We start from the raw sequence: 21,752 nt of genomic DNA, 5'->3' as shown, positions 1-21,752 counted from the left end.
TCGTGGATGGACCTCCCCTGATAGGGAGCCGGGCTAGCTGAAGGGGGGCAGGGGGTACTTATCACCCAAGGCCTCTGCCGGGCTGCCTTTCAGGGGCTTCCTTCCTATTAGCCCTGTTCTGGACTCTGCCTCTACTTTGCAGATACAAACACTGAGGTATAGATCAGCGTTATCTTTTTTTTTTTCTTCTTCCCAAAGTCCTAGTGAAGATATCACTGTTTTGACCTTCTGGGACACTTGAAATAGTTCTTTACGGCACTATTGAGTCAAGCACAAGTCCTGGCAGTATGGGATGAGTAATGGGCAGGGAATTTGGGGTGTCATTTCAGGAGAAGGTTAGATAAGAAATAAGTTCATCACAGCTTAGGATCTTTGCGCCAGGCTGTGGGATGCAGTGTAGGCAGACCAAGGGGCCCACAGGAAGTATTCAGTAAGGAAAGAGCCTAGAGAAGAGGCGAAGGGGAACGGTCCTTTGACCAGGGACCATTTGGGCCTTACTTGAAGGCAGAGCTGGGTGGATGGGGATTGTAAGCAAACATGCGAAGCGAGGATGGCTTTGACCCGTGTATAATGGAGACAGAGGGGAAAGGAGGAGCTCAGAGCTATCGATGGATGGGGAGGGTCAGCTCAATTTGGGGGTGCATGCTTAGCCCTGGGTCCAACCTCCAGCACTGGAGAAAAAAATACACCTTCCAGGCAACCAGGCAGTGGTGAAGGGGTTTGACCAGAAAGAGATGTGGGTGTCTTAGGGAGCCCCTCTAGAGGGGGCATCCCCTGATGGTGGTATGGGAGGAGCCTGAGGGGCTGTGGCAAGGAAGGTAGGGAGGGAATGGAACATCCTGTTTTGTGCCTGGTGTAGGCCGTTGCCTCTGGGTTGGTGCTGTGCCCCTATTCAGGAATGTTGGGGGTGTCCTGGACTAGTAGAGCCATGCAGGTGGCCCGGCCCACTTGTGGTCCAGGAAGCAGATGAGGGTTGGTGGGTGCCGAGTTCAGGAGCACGCAGCACAGGCCGTCCAGTGCTCCTGCCTGACGGTTGTCTCTCCACGCTGGAGACTTGCTGCCATGTGCTGTGCGTACCTGAACCCGCATGACCCCTCAACTACGGCTGCTCGCAAAGCGGGCGCATACCGTGAAGGGTAGAGGGCCTGGCCCTTGTGGTGGTTGAGTGTTAATGGAACCACCTGGGACTCACAGAGAGGACACTGAGGACACAGGACGGGGCTCACGGGTGTGTGTGTGGGTCCTAGGTGCTTCCCCAAAGATGCTCTAGTCAGCTGCTGCGAAGATCAAGATGGAAGCCATCAGCCCAGGCAGCGAGGTCAGCACGGTTGGCGGCCCCACCGGCAGGAGCCCAGGGCAGGTATTGCAGGGGTGCACGGCTTTGCCTATGCCTTGCCTGCAGGCCTCTGGTCTCCAGACCCACCCCAGGACACCAACATGCGGCCTTTGCCTCCCGCTGGGAAGGAAGCCACCTGCTGACTCAGAGGTTGAAATCCCCGGGCAGAATGCCCTTCTAGAGACTTCTGTACCAGCTGTAGGCCCGCTGCTACCCTGGACTGTAAACTGCTGTCCCTTCCCGGTTGAGAATGGGACTGCCGTAGGACAGACATCACCTGTGAAGTGTTTCTGAAGGGATGACCTCCCAGCTTCCTGTTCTGACGGTGGCTGCAATGCTAACTGTCTGATGTGGTCCCTGAGTACCAATTCCTTCTTCTCCAGAAGGGACGTCCTCCAATGGGCCATTAATTCTGGCTTCTAGGAGCCTTGGTTCAGGGCCAGGACACCTGGCAACTTTTGGGGGTAAATGAGTATTTGTTTCTGGAGGCTCCTGGGACATACTGCCGGCTGGTTGTGGGTAGGATGCTCGCGATAGGAAAGGGTGTCCTCTTGTAATGACAAATGGACAGCTCAGAGGAAGGCAGGGCCTTTCTTCAACAGAAAGAAAGATGAGAATCTGGCACAGTACTGGGCATGTGCTGGGGAGAAGGGGAATGGGCTCTCCTAAGACCTGGAGAGAGGGGTAGGAGGGTGGATGGGATTTGGGGATTGGGCCCATAATGGCTTAGTCCTTGTCTGCTAAGTCTCCTATTCCCCCATCCCCGTACTGGCACAAAGTAAGTTTGCAATCTGGAGACCAGAGGGAATGGACAGAGCAGAGGCTGCTATTGGGGCAGCACAGGGTGGGTGCTCTGGTTCGTCTCCTAGGTCTGGAAGTGCTCCGGCCTGCAGCTGCTGGGAGGCTTAGCCAGCTTTGAGGCCACTTCCATCAGGGAAGGCTAGCTCCATAATTCCCAGCCATTTAGACATAGATGAGGGACAGGCTAATGGCAGGGCCTCTCCTGTTGTAATGTTCCCCCACATTCCTGAGTATGAGGATGATGGACGATGGTTTAATGAATAGCAGTTTAGAACTTAGGCATAGGGGGCGTCATTGGTTGACTGTCTGCTCCCTTAACACCCTCCCCGCTCCGATGAGACCTGAACGAGACAGTGTCGTTGGTACCTCCAGGCCTCAGAGCTCTAAAAGGGGACCAAAGACAAAAGGAGCAGGCTCTTATCACTCTCCTGACTCTCCTGGCTCATGTCACTACCGCAGCATGGACTTCAAGGGTCAGCACGCGGACAGACAGGCCCGGTCATATACATAAAGTTATATTGGAACACAGCCGTGCCTGCCCACTTACACGTCATTCCCGCTGCTTTGGGTAGAGTGATATAGTCATGGCAGAGAATCTTTGGCTTATAAGACCGGAAATACATCCTCTCTGTTCTCATTTGCTCTCATTTGTATCCTCCTCAGTTGCTAGAATTCTCCCTCTCTTGCGGAGAGGGCTGGAAGGGAGGGGCTTGGGAGGGCCACGCAGTGGGCCTGTGACAGGAAGCCGTCCAGTACGACACACTGGCTGTGCGGGAACTACGAAAGGGGTGAGCTCTTTTGAGGATCGGTTCTGTCTTTTCTGATAGAATGTTCTCTGGCCTCCTACCTGGGCTAGCATCATGCAGGGGCTCAGCAAGGCTTTTTGTGCAGTAGGAGGAATCAGTAAAGGAAGCAGCGAGGCAGGGCAGTGTGCTACGAAGAAGCCTGACTCGAACCTGCACAAGGCCTCGAGTTCCAGTTTGACACGTGACCCTGGTCAAGGAAGCCAGCTGCTCCCGTGCCTTAGTTTCTAGGTGAGAATAAGCCTAGAATTTAACCCCAAATGACTCCCGGGAGGGCTAGAGGCACGTGCAGGGGACCTGTAGGTCAGGCTGACAGTGTGCTGGAAATAGCTGTTCTGTAGGCTCACGGGCACTGGCTCTGCACCCTGCAGGAATGGAGAAGAGAAGAGCAACAGGCCGATCCTGCAAAACGCAACTCCCAGGCAGGTGCAAGTGTTGAAGATGGCGGGGCGGTCCCTCTACTGAGCCAGCCCAGAGGAGAGGCAGAGCATCTAGTGGGGGAGCATTGCAGACTCCCCGACAATTGCTGGACCCCTAGCATTGTGTTGGAATGGCCGCAAGCTGGATCTGGAAGCTGAGCACTGGAGACTTGGTGTTCCGGAGGTGTCACCACTCATTTCGGCGAGGTGTCCCATGGCCCCGGGCAGGCAGGTCACTCTGGCTGGCCCGCCATACTGCTTGCACACAGAAAGTCACTGGGATGAGCAGCAGGTTGGAGAACCCTTGCCTTCTGTCAGTCACATACCCAACACTGGCTCATTCCCACAGGAGCTGTTGAATTGAAGATTCCCTTCTCTATTCATGCTCTCTCGGGCCTGAGAGTTTGGAGAAGAAATCACTGGTTGCTCTCCCATGAGCCATTTGTGTCTCAGCCCTGCCACGCAGAGAAATCAGCTTCACACTGTAGCCAGGACCCTCGCTTGACAAGAAGATACCACTGTGCTATCTAGGACATCTGTGCCCTGGAAGCAGTTGGGTGACCCGGATGTTATCAGGGCACTGAGTTCTTCTCGCGTGTGCCTTGCCTTGCCACAGGTGCACATGTGCAGATCTGGGAGAGAAATCCACAAGGAGGAGACTCAGGACACAGGAACCATGGAAGCATGCCCCCCCCCCCCCCCCCCCCCGCTGCAGTCAGATCTGATCCATGTTTCATTCTCACCCTGGCCCTACAAGGAAGCATTTGGAATACCCTTGTTTTATGGATGTGAAAACAGACTTCTGAGACTCGTAGGGTCAGGGGTAGGACTAATCTTAGGTCCCTGGAGCTGCCAAGTGCTGACCCACCCAGTCCAGCTCATGGGAAGCTAAAGTTTCCCCTAACCTCAAGAAGCATCAGTGGAAGCTGTCAGGGTTTCTTTTCAGAAAGAGACTCAGTTTAGCCAGGAGCCAGTAACTCACACTGCAAGAGGATGAGATGGGAGGACCACAGTTCAAACCCAAGCAGAAAAGTCTGTGAGACTCTTGCCTCCAATCAACCACCAAAAAACCCAGAAGTGGAGCTGTGGGTTATGTGGTAGAGCACTAGCCATGAGCATAAGAAGCTTAGGAACAATACCCTGGCTCTGAGTTGAAGCCCCAGGATGAGAGAGAGAGAGAGAGAGAGAGAGAGAGAGAGAGAGAGAGAGAGAGAGAGAGAGAGAGAGAGAATGAGAATTTAAGTAAATTCAGGCTCTAAACATTTCTAAACTTCTCTGAAGGGTTTTGTTTTTAGGGGGGTAGCATTTGAACACACACAGTATCAGGCGTTTCTACTCCTGCTTGAACCCCTTGGGTACCCTAGATAGGAAGAGGAGACCTGGGTCTCTCAAAGCTGAGATAGTCAGAGACTGTGGGATGTACGAGGGGCCCAGAAGGCTCACATAGCTAATATGTGAGCTCACTGTGTCCTTTGCCCTTCGTTCACTGGTGAAAGACCACTTTGGGGGTGGGGGGGGTGCATTCTGGCTTTGGATCATTGTATTTCATCCGTTATTGAAATTTCAGCAGTAAAATATTACCATCATCGCTGTCACGATCATTTATTGCACCAACAGCATTATAACTGTGGGAAAGGACTAAAGAACCGAATCAATAGTCCACCCATCTTGACTAATTAGGTTATTTCAGATGTCCAATACAAGCTGGCCATTCATTGATTAATGGAGGTATGGAGAATCATTCGGCATCCAGTCTTCATTAGGTGACATTTTATATTACAAACGCGTTTCCATTTTATTAAAGCATTTTACAAAGGATCACTTGTAAGGGTCAGGAGCAGTTCATTAAGTTGATAAATCATATTCAAAACCAGTTGTACTCTGTGTGGTCCACAAAAGTTCCTAAGCATTTGCTAAGGGTGCAGTGAGCAATCTTTGAATACAGTGCTTTTTTTTTTTTTCCCTCTTGGAAAGCCATTATGGATGAAGAATTTCCAGCAGTTGGATTATTGAATCAAAGGCACAGTTTTATGACTCTTGACCCATGTTGCCAAATTACTTTCCAATAGGGTTGTTTATGTGTTTCCATTCGCACCCAGGGCATGCAGTTTCACCACAAGCCCATCAACACCCAGGTTATTATTAGCTTAAAAAATTACAATTCAATAGGTGTAAAATGGTCGCTTGTTACATTGTGTGTGTGTGTGTGTGTGTGTGTGTGTGTGTGTGTGTGTGTGTGTGTGTGTGAATCCTCAGTGTGGCTTCTCCCCTCCTCCACCCCCTGCTTGTTTACCAACTCTGAGAATGCTGGCTTTGGCTGCTGCTTGAGCCAAGTTCGTTACTTTCCATGCCTTCAAGTGGAGCCAGTGGCAATGCAGTCTTTCCTGAAAACGAATGAACCGCAACATTGAGCCTTTTGTACAGAACGCTGCCGGCCTGCCTTCCATTGGCTGCAGAAAGTTTGAAGGGTGGGTCCGCAATTCTCTGCTTGCTCTGTAGAAATCACTGAACTGGCCCTTGGTGACTGTGACTTTCAAGGTTGGACTTAGCACTCGAGGCAGCATTTTTTATTTTCTTCAGAAAAGCTTTGAGACACACCTTCCACTATTTTTGGCCTTTCTACCTGAAAAAAAAAAAGTTTAAGAAGAAGAGGAAGAAGAAGGAGAAGGAGGAGGAGGAAGAAGAAGAAGAAGAGTCCCCGTTTGTTCTTGTTAAGTCTTTATTTCGGGGAATGTTTGCTCCCTTTCTAGATAGCTTTCTCTGATTTTTCTCTTGCTGTCTCAACCCACCACATCCTGTGGGCTTGCTGCTCCTCCAGGCCTCCAGCTGGGCCCCCCTCTCTGAGAAGGCTGGTTAGAAAGAGCCAGGATGGATTGGAAAGGTTCTCCTAAGACAAGAGTGGAGCATGCTCAGATGTATTGAAGTATCCGTACTCCTCCCTACAGGATTCATAGGGTGGAAAGTGGAATTCCAATGTAAGAGCTGCAGAATCAGCTCTTCTGCAGAGCACAGCTCCCCCTCTGTAGCATTTTGGGGGTGGTCGCTATTGCATATCTCTCCCTGTCCCGCCCCCCCCACCCCCGCCCCCCAGCCCTGCTCTGGTCTGGCAATCAACTGCTTTCTTGATGATTAATATTGGGCTCCTACAAACTTAGATCCTATATATGAGAATTTCTAGTTGAAAGGACACACACACACACAAAAAGGCAAGGAGACTTAGGTATGGCCCGTCTTAGAACACGTATGCGTTCAAATGTGGCTGCCTCCGTAAACTCCCCGAGCCTCCTTTTACTGATCTGTCATCTGGGACAGCATAGCTGATTGTCGGAACGTACTAAAGCCACCACCAAGGAGGGTAGCCATGAATGGGTGTGATGAGTGACTTCCCCTGGATCCAGCTCTTCGATGCTGGGGCTTCCTCCCTTTTATGAGCTGATGTGTTGGTTGATAGCCGACCTTGGGGTCACTTGAGAGCATTCACATTTGTGAAAAGTCATCTTCCTTTTCTCTTTTCCTTCCTGCCTGGGAAGCAGTCACGCAAGTGCTTGGTGTGTGTGTGTGTGTGTGTGTGTGTGTGTGTGTGTGTGTGTGTGTGTGTGTGTGTGTGTGTGTGTGTGTGTGCGCGCCTGTACCTACCTTTGGGGGCAAATTGAAAGCCACAAGAGCACCTGGACAGATCTGACAGTGATTCTTGGCAAGGAGATTGGTTCTGGCCCTTGATTGCTGGCACTTGTTGATGTGAGCTTCCCTCTGTGTGCATCCCTCTGTGTGATGTGAGCATCTCTCTGAAGCTGCAGCCCTCCTGGACTAGCATGCAGCTCTGAGAAGGTAGAGGAAGAATTAGAGAGTTAAGGGGAGGAACTCTGCCCCCCCCCCCCCGCCCCATCAGAATTGGACTCTACCTGACTACTCCCCATTTGCACTTGGCTCCAGGTTCTAGGGAAGAGGATTTGTGGACTTCCTTTGGGATCTCAAGGAACCACGCTTGCACGTTAGGCTTTGGCCTGTGGAACCGGCCAACTCGTGAGGCTCGGCCTCCAGCACCACTTCCGGTTTTCTAGTGGTTAATTGGAGACAAGACTCTCACAACCTTCTCTCCCCCGGCTAGCTTTGAGCTGCAATCCTCAGATCTGAGTCTCCTCAGTAGCTAGGATTACAGGCGTGAGCCACCAGCGCCCGGCTAGAAGATTAAAAAAAAATGTTTGGCCTTTTTTTCTCCTCTTCCTCCATTCTTCCCTTCATTTCTTTCTCATACCTTCCCTCCCTCCTTCTCTTCTCCCCCCCTTCTTCCTTTCTATTGTTGCTTTTTAGAGACATGGTTCTACTATGTAGTCCAGTCTGTCCTTGAATTCACAACTTACCCGAGCATCCCTAAGTACTCCATTGTGCCTAGCTGCCTTTCTTGAGCTTTCAGCGTGTGTGTGTTCACACGTGTGTGCCAGTCCTGGGGCTTGAACTCAGGGCCTGGGCACTGTCCCCTAGCTTTTTCACTGAGAGCTAGCACTCTGCCACTTGAGCCACAGTTCTACTTCTGACTTTTTGGTCATGATTGGAAATAAAAGTCTCACTGACCTGCCAGCCCAAGCTGACTTCCAGCTGCAATCCTCGGGTCTCAGCCTCCTGGTTAATATTACAGGTGTGAGCCTCTGACACCTGGCTCTAGTTTTTTCTTTGAGAAAGTGGAGAATGACACGTTGAAGCTTCCATGCTTTCTTATTAAAGCCCTCCGTTACCTTTGGCAACTGGAATCCCATGTTCAGGCTTTGTACATGTAACTTTGTTCAAGCTAGTTATGATCCTACTGTCCCTACCTTCTTTCTACTAAGTCCCCAGAAATGGCCTTCGGGAGAATCCCCCGGACTCTAGGGCTTTGTGGAGCTTTGTGGAGAGACCAGAGTGGGAGGCCTATGACCCGTGAGTCCAGTGACACTAGCATTGCTTACTTAACATTAACTGTGTGTCATGTGCTCTGCCCTCGCTGGTGATCAGGTCCGGCGGGCCCCTTAGGATGTCTATGTGCTTATTAGCCCCATAGCACACAAGAGGCCCAATGCTTAGCAAGGCGTGCTCCACTCTGTGTACTGGAAGTATTGCAGGAAGAAGTGCTGGAGCCTCCCGTCCCGCCCAGGTAGCCCAGGTAGCTGAGCCTGCCTGCTTATACCCTGAGCTGTACTGCCTCCCTGTGACTCATGACCTTCAACCTGATTCCTAGCTTGCCTCCTCTGATGGCTCCGGTATTTAGCTATTATGGAGAAGCATCCAACCGCAGCCCAAAAGGCACTAGAGTTTTCTAGAATTACACTGTACTCTCTCAACCTCTGTGATCTGCCTGGCTTCATAATTACCTTTCCCACTGTCCTTAGGACGCACCTACTCTGGTTTGCGCAAGCCCCATGCTCCTCTTCCTTCGCCTTCTGCTCCACGCTTCCATCTGTTCCTCTGAGCATTACTCTCAGGAAAGTTTGCTCCGTGGCCGAGGTTCCGGTGGGACTCTGAATGAGGATGACCTCCCAGGGTCTGTCAATTTTCCAGGAAGGGAGACTGAGAACAGGGTCTTGGTTTCTTCAGGGTTGATTCTAACCCTGCAGCTGCATGCTCAGGATGGAGGCTCCTGACACAACCCCCACCATCTCCCTCATTGTTAATGTTGATTAAGAACTGGGATAAACGATAGTTAACTACAGAATTAAATGCCAAATCAGTTGTGTCCTTTATTTCATTGTGTAGCAGCTTCAGGTACAACTTCCTTGCTCCAGGAATACTTGGGTCTATTTATCTGTCGATCTAGTCATCATTTAATCATTCAAGAGAAGTTTTGTCAAATTTCTTTCTTAAACTGGAAAGAAATTTCTTTCCTATATTGGATGTCGGGGGAGTATAGGTAAAAGCATGAGTAGCATGATTGCTACATTTTCCTTAATTAAACAACTATTCTTCATTTTTATATATGAAGAAACAGGGGCACAGAAAGAACAAGTATCTTGTCAAAGATTATACACCTGGTGTATGCCAGAAGTTTCAGTCTAATAATACAACCTTAAACCTACTGTTTTTCCCCATTCATTTATTTATTTATTTATTTATTTATTTATTTATTTACTTATTTATAGCCATTGTCACTCTTAAGGAGTTCATGACCTAGGTTTTTTTAAAAAAATATTTTTTTTTTTAGGTGTGCAGTGGTTCAACATTCATTGGTTTCCTGGAAGAGGCAACCTTCATTCTGGGGGTGTGACTTCCTGGACTATGAACTCTGAGCTACTGGTGGGCCCCAAGTTTCCTCGCCTGTCGAGAGAAGATAGCTTATTAAAATAGAGAGTTGAGTGAGTACGGGACATTTTGCTTGTGGAGGGGAGTCTCCCCTTCACAGCCCTTGTGTTGGTATACCTGAATGTGTGGGAACTCCCTGCTTTTCTTATACTCATTGATGCTTGAACTCTCAGCCGCCTGGAACTTCCCCGGGGTCCCATTGGCTCAGAGACTTTACATCACTTGAGTAACTGGAGGCTGGAATGAAGTGGAAATATTTATACAGTTTTCTTCGGTGAGTCACCAAAAACTACAGCCCAACAAATTAGGCGATCACTTCGCTCTTTTTATTTTCCTGTATGAAAATGAACTTTCATTTCCATTCAGGAAGTAGAGACTCTGAGCAAGGAGGAGGAGATGAAATCAGTGAATTTTAGATTAGAATGAGACTTGGAGATTGCCTGGTTTAGCTTCGTAACTTGCGAGGGGAAGGGCTCTTTGCAGAGGGGTGCAGTGTGCAGAGAGGTTTGGCGGGGGGGACGCACATATTTGCCAGAAGAGCCCTCCCCTTCTTCCAGCTTCTTTCTCTTGCAGAGGCTGTGTTTATCTACTTCAGTCACCCAGGTGATCAGAGAGGCGTGTACGGAAATCAGGGGTTTTGATCTGGGTGGCAAGACTGAAGCGTGCTGGCAGGAAGGGAGGTTTGAGAGTTGGAGAAATGAAACTATTTCCTTTGGGTGATGGTTTAATCACTTGTCCTTTCTATTGCGAGAGGATGTTTGTGAGGAGCAGCAGAATACAAGTGTAAGTACAGAAAGGAAAGTTTGAGGTGGATGACAAGGGGGTGAGATGATTCTGTAGTGGCCCAAGGAATCCTCCCACTCTGGGTGACCTTCAGGAATCCTTCTTCCTCCCACACCCCCTTCCTATTTCCTGGTCCAGTGGGAAGATACGCATGACACCTTCCAGGTACAAAGAAGGTTTGTACCTGTGCGCTCCCTCGGGCCTCACTGGAGAGTCTGCTAGCTGGTATTGTCTGTCTCACCGGGAGCAGCCTTCTGAGGAAGCTTGGCTTGGGGAACGCTGAGACACCTGTCTCTAGTTATGGGACCGTGTGGTCCTCACTGTCCTTCCTGGGGGACCTACAGGCTTCTGAAGTTAGAACTCCTCCTCCTCCTCCCAGCCTCAGTCTCTCTGCAGAGGCTATGGGGCCTCCGCTGACTCTTCGCTCCCTTGGTTCTTTGAGCTGTAAGGCGGGGATGGTTAAGAGTCCCTGCGCTGGGGTTAGGCTTGGAAGATCGCCGCTCTGTGCTTCCGGGTATGCCTTGCCAGAATTGGGTAGCTGTGGTTAGGATTCTGCCAGGCTAACATTCCTCATTGGCTTTCATGGCCGGGGCTCCCCAAGTAGCCCTTCCCCTCTTAAGAGGTCGTTGTGCTGGGCATCGGTGGCTCATGCCTGTCATCCTAGCTACTCAGGAGGCTGAGATCTGAGGATTGTGGTTTAAAGCCAGCCCGGCAGGAAAGTCTATGAGAGAGTTTTATCTCCAATTTACCACTGGAAAACTGGAAGTGGTGCTGTGGCTCAAGTGGTAGAGGGCCAGCCTTGAACTGAAGAGCTCAGGGACAGCACCCAGGCCCAGAGTTCAAGCCCCATGACTGATTAAAAAAAAAAAAAAAAGAGGTTGTTGAACCAGGCAATCTCTAAGTCTTGTTCTAATCTAAAAATCCACTGATTTCATCTCCTCCTTGCTCAGAGTCTCTACTTCCTGAATGGAAATGAAAGTTCATTTCCATACAGGAAAAATAAAAAGAGCCAAGTGATCACATATGTATGTTGGGCTGTAGTTTTTGGTGACTCACCGAAGAAAATCGTATCAAGTATTTCCACTTCATTCCAGCCTCCAGTTACTCAGGTGATGATGTAAAGTCTCTGAGCCAGTGAGACCCCCTGGGAAGTTGCAGACTGCTGGGAGTTCAAGCACCAGACAAACACACGGGCCTTTTGATGAGGCAACCCGAACACGCCAGCCTCCTCTGTCCTGTGCTCTTCCCACTCTCACGCTCAGGTCTTCTGCAGCGGCTGGATAGCGTGTAGATGATTTCCAGGTTAGAGATTGTGCATGGCTGCTCATTTCATGACTGGCTTTTCCCCTGCTCACGGGCTGGCTGGTCACTGTGCCATCTACGTACCCATGGTCCCTCATGCCAGGGCACTCACGGTCTGGGTGGCGTGCAGGGCCAGGCTGATGTTACCTGTGCCTTGCCTGGAATTTTGCTGGCAGATCTCAGGAGAGTATGGCTAGGGCACCCCCCCTCTGCCTCTTACCTCCGGAGGGCTAGGCTCCGTGGGGGCTGAATCTGCCTGTCACTGGCAGAGAAGGACCCCAGACTGCGGAGCACAACAGTGGTAATGAGGGGTCCTTGCAATCCTGAGTGATGTCAGGGAAGGGTTGTCATTGTGGCTTGGGGCTTGTGCATGCAGGTCAGGTGGGTGTGTTTGCCAGCACAGGGCCACACCCCCACCCCCCGTCCTGGCTTTGGGGATGGTGCATTAGTAAGGAGATGGCAGGACCGTCTGGGAGCTGGCTACCTCACCCTTCAGGCCCAGCCCCTGGTAAATGCTGGTGTTGCTGTTTCTGAGCAGGTCCCCTCACAGTGGCCTGGGCTGTGCAGTCCCCTTGTCCATCTGGCCTCTCTAGGTGTGAGGGGACTCAGTGGTTTGGTGCATTAAGGCAAATCCAGGACCCGATGTTCCGTACTATACTCTGTCCTGTGGCTGGCCTGGGACTTTCTCTCTGCCACTGCAGCAGTAGTTTCTTAGAGAAACTGAGAAGTTTAATTTCTTAATTTTCATCTATCAGTGCTTGTGTATGGCTACACATATGAATCAAAGCTAGGAGCGGATGGCTTATGCCTGTAATCCTAGCTACTCAAGAAGGTGAGAGTTGAGGATCATGGTTTGAAGCCAGCCTGGGCAGAAAAGCTCATGAGACTCTTTATCTCCAATTACCTGCTAAAAAGCTGGAAGTGGAGCTGTGGCTCAAGTGATAGAGTGCTAGCCTTCAGCAAAAGCCTTAGATACAGTGCCCTGGCCTGAGTTCAAGCCCTAGGACTGGCACAAAAAGCAAAGCTAAAACAAATACAAAAAATGTTAATCAGCTTGTCTACATTGAAAGAGCCCCTCCCTCCCTCCCTCCCTCCCTCCCTCCCTCCCTCCCTCCCTCCCTCCCTCCCTCCCTCCCTCCCTCCCTCCTTCCCTTCTTTTCTTCCTTTCTTCCTTCTTTCCTTTTTTTCCCCCTGCAGGACCTAGAGTTAATTATTATTTATCCCACTACTTTGTATTACTAGAAAACGTGGGAGCCAGCTTGCGAACGAGTTGCTATGTCATGTATTTATTGACCGGTGCCTGACTGCCTACTTAGCCTGTCTGAGTGCTATAAGACAGGAATGATGGCTGCATGTGTCTGGACCTGTGTGTGTGTGTGTGTGTGTGTGTGTGTGTGTGTGTGTGTGTGTCTGTCTGTCTGTCTGTCTGTCACTGTGGATGTTTAGCCCCCAGAAGGGCCACCCTTAGAGAAAGTACTTCTGCAGGGCGTGCTGTCACATGCTGCAGTGGTTCCCACGAATTCCATCGCTCCGGCACACCACCGAGCTCCTCCTTCGTGCACTCTCATTCTGCAGTACACTGGGGAGGTGAAATGTGGTGATCCAGCCCGTTTCACAGATGAGAACACTGACAAGTGAGAGTCACAGGCAGACCTGGAGCTGAGGGCTGCTGACCCAAGCAGTAGCTGGAGTCTCGCGATCTTCATATATTCACTTCTCCCGATTGCTGGTCCCTTTTTCTGAGCGAGCCCCTGCAGTGAGACAAGAGGAGGGCAGACCTTTCACATTCTTGTCTATTAGGAGGTGACTAAGATGTTCAGGCTCAAGCATTTGCTTATGAGCTATTATTAAATGGCTGACATTTCTAGGTGCTTTTCATGCAAGACTCTACTAAGAGTCTCATGTAACACAGAGAGCAAAGCATTGAAATGGGAAACAGGTTCAGAGACTAAAGGAACTCGCTGAAGCCCCTGGGACTTGCAGAGCTCATGGGGCCCCCAGGCTTTCTGATAAGAACCCATCACCATCCGGGAAGCTGTGTTGCTGCTCTTGGTTTTGGTGTGTGTGGGGAGAAATGAAGCGATTGAATTTTGACAAGACAGCAAAAATGTGCGTTCCTGGTATTCATGGACCAGGAGCGTGGTGGCCTGCTGGGCTGGAGAGGACAGGGTGGCCACTTTCTGCATGTGCTGCTGGTCGGCAGGACTTTCTGAGGAGGGGATTTTGTGACACCCAGAGGGCCCCAGACAAGCAAATGATGGCTGTGTTGTTCCTAGAGAGGGAAATTTATGGCGGGGAGGGCGAGTCACCTGCCCTCTGCCCCCACCTCTGGGCCAAGGATATTTGGTGAAGTTGATCCCACAGCTGGGAACCAGTTCCCCTCCTCTGCCATGGGCTCAGCCAGCCCCCTTGTCCAGTGGCTTTGAGGGAGGAACGGAGAGGAGGCACTGTGAATGGAAGAGCCTAGCTTCCCATAGGTGCCCCTCTCGCTCATCACCGTCCCTCGGAGAGCAAGAGAAGTGTGTGTCTGAGACTGCCAGGCTGGGCATCAGGCCGGGGAGAAGCTTGGAAGCTCTCTCCATGTGGAAATATTCAGAGGTCTCCATGCCCCCTACCACCTCACATCGGCCTCCTCTTGTAGCTGGCTGCTTCAGTATCCGTTAGGATAAGAATCTCTCATGGGGCCACTTTTTTTTCTTTTTTCCTGGAGTAATACCACAGGTCACGCGTCTTAGATGATAGCGTTGGCTTAGATAAAAGTTACATCTAGGTTAGTCTGATGTTGCTTCTGTGGCCCACACAATCCCCACGGTCCACAGAACAGGCCGTGTGCTCAAGACGGACCACTCAGAATCAAGTGAGGAGGTGTGAACAAAGAATGGACACAAGAACAGACACAAGATCGAACACAAGAATGGAAGAAGGAAAACCAAAACCCAACTCCAACAGGGAAAAGGAACAGGGTCACCGGGTCAGGAGGACCGGAGCATCCATTCTGGTCTGGCTTCTTGCGTGACTCCTGAAATACTGGGGCATCAAAGCCGATCTTCCGGGAATAAAATGCCTAACACAAGGCTTGGCACACCCTAGTAGCTCCACAAATGCTTCCCTGGTGCTTGTCATTTGGTGTACAGTAAAGGTGCAGGTTTTATTTTTCAAATGAGTGAAACATCTCATTTCCAAGTACATCCAGAGTGCACATGGATACTCATAACTCCTCCTTGCCTTGTGCATTTCTGGAATCCTATTACACCTGGGATTTCCATACTTATAACCTGCAAAAAACAAAACAAACCCAACCCAAAACAAAAACCTGTAGTAAGCACTCCAGAAGCACTTGTGGGCATCTTTCCCCAAATGAATGCTGGGATATTTGAGGGACTGAGGTGAGGTAAGGGGTGCTCTTCTGAGCTTTGTGGGAATAGAAATAGCTGTTGAGATAGATGGTATCTGCACCACCACTTGAGGTGTGGTTCTCGAATTCTCCATTTGTCTTCCTGTCTTCCTACAAACTGCTCGGCAGGCTGGCTTCCATGTAGCTGCCCTCCAGCTCCCCGTGGGGTTCTCAATGTTAGGGCAACCAAGCCCACACCTTCCCCCTTCTGGCTCTCTTTGAATCCTGTGCCTGTCCGGCTTTTTTGCTTTGACACATGGAGACTACACTGAGGGAGGGAGGGAGGGAGGGGAAGAAGTGGGGTTGGGGAGGAGGGGTTCTGTAATCAGGTCAGAACACCTTTGGGGCACCCAGATTGTGACCTCAGCCCAACCCATTCAGCATTTCCTCCTCTGCCTCCATCACGTGTTCTAGCCGCACAAACCTGAGCTGCCCAGGGATAGGGGCTGAGAGGAGAAGGCTGCGGGCTTCTGGCAGGCATAGACTTTCCTATTCCTCCACTGGTCTCTACGGGGGCAAAGGGCTCAGCCTCACTAAGCCCAACGTTCTGCATTTGCAGTCTAGGGACCCCTGTTGGTACCCACTGTCCTGAGGTGCCCTGGAGGCCTAACAGAGACAGGGCTTCACAGGCAACCCAGCATTTCTTTTTGGTTTTGTTGCCAGTTCTGGGGCTTGAACCACTTGAGTCACAGCTCTACTTCTGGCTTTTTTTTTTTTTTTTTTTTAGTAGTTTAATGGAGATAAGAGTCTCATGAGCCGGGTGCCAGTGGCTCACACCTATAATCTGAGCTACTCAGGAGGCTGAGATCTGAGGATCATGGTTTGAAGACTAGCCTGGGCAGGAAAGTCTCTGTTACAGTCTCATCTCTAATAAACTACTTAAAAAAGTGAAGTGGCACTGTGGCTCAAGTGGAAGAGCATTCAAGTGGAAGACCCATTGTGCGGTGTTGGGAGGTATGGTAGGGGGAGGAGAGGTAGGTGTTTGGTTCATCTGGGCAGAGCCCTCATGAACGGTTTGCTTTTTTTTAAAAAAGTGGACACTAGGGGCGTTTGGCCCCCTTTTCTCTCCTCCACAGGGACCCATTTATCCTTCCCTGAGGCTGCCAACACACCAACCAGGTGCCGTTGCCTAAATCTTGAACTTTTGAGTCTCTAGAACCTCTGTGTTTCATAAAGAAACAAATCTCAGCGATTCTGTGGCAGCCGAGTCTTTTCTTTTGACCTTCCTCTTGGCCTTTTGGGCTCTTTCCTGACCTCACTTGCCCTGGTTGCTTCTTTTGAATCCCAGCCTGTTATTCACACATGGGCCTTGTTTGGCACTGGTAAGAGGGCATCAGAGGGCTCTGCCTTCCTGTCTGTGGACTCCAGCAGCTCTGGTCTTTAGCCACAGGGTACAGGTTGCTTCCTGTACAGGTACAGGTAAAGGTAGCTTCCTGTATTTCTTCACTGTTGACAGTAGTAAGAAAAAGACGTCTTTGCAAATCGTATCTTGTTGGCCCGCCTCTGTACTACTATTTCTTGTGGTTTCATGTTGAGGTTTTTGGATGTATTATATTAGACCTCGAGTTTATTTTTAGCAGTAAAGACAGTTCAATTAGTGTCAAAACATGAAGGCATATATATATGTATATATGTATATTCACACACACATACATATATTTATGCAGAGGACGGGTTTGGTAAGCCTGGAGAAAATGAGCCTAATGTTATTTCTTTTGATAGAATCTGTCCCCAACTGTGCACAATGACACTTACACTCGGGGAGCTTCCTCAGCCATGCTCCCGAGGGCTTTGAGAGGAGGGAGCAGTGGTCAGATTCTCTGCAGAGAAAAATAAGTGTTTCTGGGCCTTAGTCCAGCTTATCCAACAGCTGGCCACCCAGAGGAACAGACATCACAGCTTGATGGTTATACATTATTACAGTTATCATTAGGGCCAAGGTCAGGCTGTGAATCTTCAGTGCTCAGAGTCTCCCTCATAAGCTTTGTTTTCTTTTACAGCCAGTTTCCCTAACACCAGCTCTGCTCTCTGGTTGAGCCATAATTTCTAGGAATAGTCTCAGTGTACTTTTGCTGGTATTGTGCCAGGTTCTAAGGGGACATGTATGGAGGCAGTTTTCTTGATGTACTTGATTTTTTTTCTGGACACTGACATTGATGTGCAAAGTGAAAATGGAGATGACTGCCAGTGGCTTATGCTAGTCACTCAAGAGCCGGCTTCAGGTCTCCCTGGCTTTCAGTGTGTTCTTCTCCCTGTTGATGGGTGGAACATAGCATTTCCCTGCCTTCCCACTTTTTCTGTCTTCCTGCTGTAAGCCTGCTGCTGAATGGTTAAATGATCTCCATCCTCAAAGACTTTAAAATATACTGGTCACCTCTGTCCACGGAGCAGCACACACAATGGAAGATGAAGATGGAAGCATACCTGTATCTATCTCTAGCTATATAAATGTATCTATAATAATATATATATCTTTCCATAGCTATATCTATATGGGGAAGCTTCCGACTTCTATGGCTTTGGCTCCTACAGTTTCAGAGGCTGTGAAGTCTGATTTTCTGTCTCCATCTGGAGACCAGGGAAGCTGGTGGTGTAGCTGGAAGGTCAGAGAGCTGGAGGGGCACTGGCATAGCTAATTACAATTCAAGTCTGAAGCTGAATAACAAGAAGACCAAGTTCAGAAGAAGATTGCCCAGCTCAAGTGGCCGGACAATATCAAATTCCTCCCGTCCCAACTTTCACTGTTTTCTAGTCACCTATTATCCTAATCCTCAAAGGACCACGTGATGACCAAAATTAGGGAGGGTGACCTGCGTTCCTGGGTCTAGCGATTCCCTTTCACATCTCACTACCAAGAAGCTGTCTGCTCATCTGGGGGCGCCGTCAAGGTGACACATAAACATCACACTGGGAGACACAGATGAGTACTGGGTACCACAAATGAGCTACTGTCCTTGTGGCAGAATAGTGTCAGCTGGACTGGTACGAGTGGTCATCATGATGACGGGGAAGATCGGGCCCCTGGTACTACCAGCAGGGATGGTAGACATGATACTAGCCAGAGTGAGTTACTCAGGGACTCCAAGCTTCCAGTGTACTCTCTCATTTGCTCTGAACAGCCTGCAGGGACATGGAGTAGTTAGCAACTACACTCAGGAGAAGAAAGGAAGGTTGGGTGGTTAGTGGATCATGTCTGTAACCCTAGCTACTCAGGAGGCTGAGATCTGAGGATTGTGGTTTGAATCCAGCCCAGACAGGAGAGTCCATGAGACTCCTCTCCAGCTAATCAGAGAAAAGCCAGAAATGGAGCTGTGGCTCAAGTGGTAGAGACGAATCTTGAGCAAAAGAGCTAGAGAGAGAGAGAGAAAGAGAAAAGAGAAAGAAGATCTTCCCATGGACTGTATAGGATTGTCATCAAGTTGAGCCATTGGTGCTCTGGATTTTTGCACAATTTCAAATTATTTTTTAAGTTAAGGCGCCAATAAGAGGACCATTGGCTCAGTTTAAGTGTCGCTCACTTGGCCACCTCTATCCTGTTCCACCTTTACCATCATTCCCCTCACCCTTTGCCTTCTATTCCTCTACTACTTGTCTGCCTTGTATCTGGGTGAAGGCTTATGGTTGTTCTGAGCCTCTTTTCCTTCTCTGCAAAATGGGTTTTTCTTAGGACAAGGGTGACATCATGGCCTGCGACTCTTTAAGGCATCAGAGGCCCTGGCAATGGGGGCAGAGCTGAAGCCCACACTGGCCATTGGCTTCAGGCCTTGGGACCTGATCTTCCTTCTCTGTACGTGAAAGCCCAGCCTGGGGTAGCATCTGTCCCCCTCTGACTCACCATTCACTCGTGCCCTGTGCACTTTCCACACTGGTGGAGTGTTAGGGTTTAATGGTGGCAGGCCCAGGGGTGTCCCCTGGGGAGACAAGGCTGAAGGGGATGTCCCCACGTGTCAGATTTGACAGGAACCCTTCCCACGTACACTCCTTCATGTGCACAGCGGCACAAAACACTTCCCATATTTTCCCAAAACACACTTTATTTTCAAAAGAGATTTACATTTACCTAGAATTGTAAAGATAGATCTGAATTTCCCATACTCCCTGCAACCCAAGATTGGTCTGTTATTAGTTATGTTCATCAGCACTGGGGGTTTGCTCTTGGTAGGCAGTTCCTTTCTGCATCTTTTTTCTTTTTTTGGTGCTAGTCTTGGGGCTTGAACTCAAGGCCAGGGCACTGTTTCTGAGCTTTTGGCTCAAGGCTTAGTGCTCTACTACTTGAGTCACAGCTTCACTTCTGGCTTGTTTTGGTTCGTTCATTGGAGGTAAAGAGTCTCATGGCTTTCCTGTCCAAGCTGGCTTTGAACTGCAGTCCTCAGTTCTCAGCCTCCTGAGTGGCTAGGGTTACAGGTGTGAGTCCTGCCTCCCGCACTGATGTGGGGCAGTGGAATTGCTCCCATGCTCCCCTGTGACACTGGGGATGACAGTTGGTTGACATTGGTTGAGTTGGAGTCTCACCAGCTTGTTTGCCCAAGCCAGCTTTGAGCTGTGATCATCTGTTCTACATCTCCCAAGTGGCTACAATTACAGGCTTGAGACACCCTTCCTGGTCCCTTTTGTCTATTATTACCATTAGTATGATACATTTGTTACTCTTAATAAACCAATACTCATAAACTATTATTGACTAAAGCCTTCGCCTTTTATAACATTCCTCCAGTGCCCTCTGTTCTTGGTTCCCCACGCTGTTCTGGAATCCCACTGGACACTTACTTATCTTGTCACTTTAGGATCTTCTGGGCTGAGATGGTTTGTTACTTATTCCTTGTTTTTTTTTTTTTTTGTGACTTAGTTTGCACAAGTATTGCCTGGCCTTCTATTCAGTGTCTCTTATGATGATTTACCTGAATGTGTGTGTGTGTGTGTGTGTGTGTGTGTGTGTATGTGTGTACCTGTCTTGAACTCAGGGCCTGGGTGATGTCCCTGAGCATTTGTGCTCAAGGCTAGTGTTCTGCCCCTTGAGCCACAGCTCTGCTTCCGGCTTTTTGGGAGTTAATTGGAGATAAGTCTCATGCGCTTCCTTTCCTGGCTGGCTTCAAACCACAATTCCCTCATCTCATCCAACTAAGTAGGGAGGGTTATAGGTGTGAGCACCCAGCACCCAGCTTATGTCTGAAAGCTTTTAATTCTCATCACTGGATTGCAATTTCAAGTTTGGGGAAGAAACACAGAGGTAAGGTGCCATGGTAATGACATCGTGCCAATATGATTTGTCAATAATGGTTTTAAATGTGATATCCTGTCTGAGAAGAATTAAGTCTTTCTTCAGTGTTAACATACGCTTTGTGTATTTGTTTGTTTGCTTAGTTAATCCCTCTCCGTATTGTCCTCTGTAGAGGGACATGACTGTGAACAGCCCAGATTGAAGAGTGGAGATTCTTCTTGGTGGGTTGCGCGAACATGCTATTTGCAGGTTTTTTTTGCATGGGAGATCAGTCTATTCTCTTGTACTTCTTTGTTTATGTCCTTGTGGTCTCTAGAGTTTTAAAAAAAAATAATTAAAAACTTTTTTTGGATTATTAGCCTCTTGGGCTTGACTTCGTTGCTCGGTTTTCCTGCTTTGGCTGTATAGCCCTTTCAGGAACTTTCTGTGTTCTTCTCATGCTGGGCTTTGATTTGTGCAGAACACTTTCATCTTCACCAGCTCTGCAAACCATGCCAGGCTGAGCCTGTCCACGTTCCAGGAAGTCGTCATTCCTGTAGCCTGAGCATGCCCACCAAGAGCAATGGCCTTGATGGGACCCCCTCCCCTCCACCGGGTAGCCTTCTCAGTTGTATTCTCAACTTCACTGTTTGGTTCAGGAACCAGCCAGTACTGTGGTTCTGGTCAGACAGGATCTGTGGCCTGGCTTCAGGCTCATCCAAGTGGTCAGATCCCTGTCTACTGTGAGAAAAGCATCTTTTCCATCATACTTTGCTTCCTTTCTGTGAATTCATAAGAGAATTATTATAATTTCTTCGAAGGGTTCCTCCTTTGGCCAGGTGGCTTGGCCCTTGTTAACTACATTCTAGTTACGTACATCCTTTTCCTGAGCACTTTAATTAAGACATCCAGCGAGAAGCTCCTGTTAATGAAGCCACTTTTTTTTTTTTTTTTTTTGCAGATTGTGAACCTGAGCTTGATCAATGTGAAGCAGGGCCTGCTGGGTTAAAGATGAACAAGGGCGCAGCCTGCCTGCCTGCTCTGCTCCGGGCCATCTCTAACACCCCTGCTTGGGTTCTGTGCCTAAGGAGTTGCATCAGGATATTTTGGGGCATGTCCCTGTGCGTGCAAATATAAAGGGGACAGCGGCCAGTCTGTGACCAGTGACTATGGCCATCATGAACAGCAGTCTCAGGGTGGATGCTTCTGTTGTGCACAGGAAGACTGGACGTGTGCTCCTGCTAACAGCCCCGAGCTGACGGTGTCACCCCCTCCGTGTAGTTCTGCTCCGGCGGCATCGTTTCAGTGGCTACAGTAGGTATTTCTCACCTGTTGGCCTGTTTGTGCCACAGGCACACCCGCTGCGTTTTTGAGACCTCAGATGCCCTCTGCGGGGCTACCCTCCCCCCCCACCCCCCACCCCCCCCCCCCGCCCCATGGCGTCCCC

General features: G+C 49.5%; 1 long non-coding RNA gene across 2 annotated transcripts in view; it reads left to right on the top strand.

Moving 5' to 3' along the window:
- The window catches only part of LOC125360447, a 119,928-nt gene that overhangs the window by 39,451 nt on the left and 58,725 nt on the right, over nt 1–21,752 (top strand). Inside the window, exon 2 of one of the 2 annotated variants that reach the window (XR_007212744.1) lies at nt 21,267–21,604. The exons of the other annotated variant lie outside the window; for it this stretch is intronic. This is a non-coding gene — a long non-coding RNA (uncharacterized LOC125360447). The remainder of the gene's footprint in view (nt 1–21,266; nt 21,605–21,752) is intronic. 2 annotated transcript variants of the gene reach the window in all.

The sequence above is a fragment of the Perognathus longimembris genome, chromosome 12, assembly GCF_023159225.1.
Source record: "Perognathus longimembris pacificus isolate PPM17 chromosome 12, ASM2315922v1, whole genome shotgun sequence".
Classification (NCBI taxonomy): Eukaryota; Metazoa; Chordata; class Mammalia; order Rodentia; family Heteromyidae; genus Perognathus; species Perognathus longimembris.
Note: the sequence above shows the minus strand (reverse complement) of the source record. Positions and strands in the feature narration are given on the sequence as shown.